The sequence below is a fragment of the Aplysia californica genome, unplaced genomic scaffold (assembly GCF_000002075.1).
Source record: "Aplysia californica isolate F4 #8 unplaced genomic scaffold, AplCal3.0 scaffold00061, whole genome shotgun sequence".
In the NCBI taxonomy this organism is placed as follows: Eukaryota; Metazoa; Mollusca; class Gastropoda; order Aplysiida; family Aplysiidae; genus Aplysia; species Aplysia californica.
In genome coordinates, this window is record NW_004797331.1 from 1,653,856 (window position 1) to 1,656,280 (window position 2,425).

The 2,425-nt window shown below is 39.8% G+C and overlaps 1 protein-coding gene across 1 annotated transcript in view; it reads left to right on the forward strand.

Moving 5' to 3' along the window:
• The window catches only part of LOC101848420 (globin), a gene marked incomplete in the record, with an annotated part of 87,484 nt that overhangs the window by 57,204 nt on the left and 27,855 nt on the right, over positions 1-2,425 (forward strand).

Here is a 2,425-nt window from a genome sequence, read left to right on the forward strand (position 1 = left end):
CCTCTCTCTCTCTCTCTCTCTCTCTCTCTTACTTTCACCCCCTCTCTCTCTCTAAAATATTTAGGAAACATTCAGAATCGAGTCTGCAGCGCAGGGGAAATGAAATGACGAAGAAGACAGAGACAAACCAAGAGTTCTGAATATTTTGGGGGAATCAAGACTCACCACAACGCTGTCGCAGCGGGTTTTTTTTTCTTTTTGGTATGGGTCAACAAAATAGTGAGCAATAAACAATAACAATAATAATCAAAATTGATAACTTTTCCGCTAATGCAATGCAACCAGTGGACCGATGCCTAACTAACAGCTGATGAGTTTTGGGGTGAACCATGTAGTCGATATTAGAATGCGTAACTAAATTGCCAAATGCTTAGTGTCCTTAACCTTGTATTTCCCAAGCGTGGGGGTTTAACACCCCTTTAGACCCAAAAAAGTCCTTAAGATATCGTGATGTTTTGTTGTTCATACACCCGTGACACAACAGAGCAAGTTTGTAATCCTTTTTAGTTTTCACATGTAGCCAGTCGCACTTTATCAGTAAAGGTATGTTGTGTACATTACTTTTGAGGACAGCGACTCAGCTCAATTTTGGAACCGCTGGAGAATATCAATCTTTCCCAAACTTAAATTAGCAAAATGAGAATCTCAGTAGTCAAGTCTTGATGAAAGAAACGCGTAGGTGGGGAGAGGATTTTAATTCAAAAGTTGAGGTTAACACAATGTTTTTATTTTTATTTTAAACATTTTTAGAACATATCCTGATGTTATCAGTGCTACTGAATTCAAACTTCTTGTTAGTGTTTCACGTAATAATTCTGTCTCCTTGTCCATCTTCAGCTTGTTGCCAACCATTCACTTACGAACATGTTCAATGCAATGAACATGACCATGCTGGTCAGCAAGTTGGTTACATCAGACTTTCGACATGACTGTGCAGCTGTGTATCATCAATAGTTGAAAGTTTATGAAATGGGTTTTTACAATATTTCCAAAAGTCTGTGTCTTCAGAGTGTGTAGTAGTGAAACTAGGGGCACTCCACAAAACAATGGAATTTTGGAGACTCGATGTCGTCACTGACACAAATAGATATTGTGTGTACGAACTTCCCAGTACAAAAACTCTAGCTTTTTTAAAATTAGAAAAGTCTTTCAAGTACACATACTTTTGTTTTAATAAGCTGTGGTTTTTTGGGTTTTTTAAAATAATAAATTACCGCGTAAGCTTTCAAGCTTTCAATAATAACTGCCGTTTTTAGCTTGGAACAGATTAGATTAACAGAGACGCCGAAAATAAATAGAGGGACAGGTCATGGGTGGGCTACGAATAGCCTGTTACGTATTTGGACAGGAGCCACTTAGTGCCATGCCAAACCCCGATCGTTTTCTTGTTTCCCCTTGTATCTCGACGGTTACCCTCCTCCTACCGGGACTGTGGACTGAACACAGGCGGCAATCGTCTGAACGTGGAGATAACAACCGAAATCTTTCATTGACGAGCCTCTGGGCTTGAGATAATTATTCTGAATTCTAAGTCTGCCGTACTTGATAAATAGCGTGTGTCTTGTCTGGCTCCTAAACAGACTCGATTTCCACTGCAGAACGCGCCACAGACCAATCTGGTATCACGTTTCGCTTTTGTGAGGATGGCCCTAGTTCGAATCTCCTGTATGGGGCATAATTTTAAGTTATTTAAGCAATATACAAGTATATTCACCTCCTTGCCTCTATCTTTTTCGGAGATGGACGTTACACTCTGAGACCCAATCCCTTAGATACCTCACAGTATCGACAAGGGCATTTAGACCCATATATACATCGCCAACGCCTCCCATTTTGAAAACTTGGTCAACGCTTAGAAGTTTGAGTTCAGATTCAATGTGCTCTTAATTCTTCATAATTATTATTGTTTGATAAACTCATTGCCCATTGTCCTGTCAAGGAAACAGGTCCGTCATCTTTGTAAACTGCTACAAATAAAACAATGGAAAAAGAAAAAAATACAACACACATTGACATAATTTGTTTGTTTGTTTAACAGATTCACGCTTCTAAAAATAGGTGCTTCACGGCAAGTCGGAATGACTTTGTTCTAAAGTTGCACAGAAATCAAATTTCCGGCTATATAGATGGGAATTTTGGAGGGCTACTTTCAAGTTGAACCTTTGTTTATATTGTTCATACCAGTAAAAACTTCCATGATACAGAGTATAATCTTATGCGAGCTTTGCTTAGCATGTTTCCGGCAATTTGATACATAGACTCTTGATAACATCCCGATGCTGGACTCTTACATTTCCCCAGACATCGTGACCCTGAGAACACACATTAGAAGCACATGGCTGGTGTCCAGTGGGTTACCTTTGTGTGTGTGGGTGTGTGTGCGTGCGCGCGTGTGTGAGTGTGTGTGTGTGTGTGTGTGTGTGTG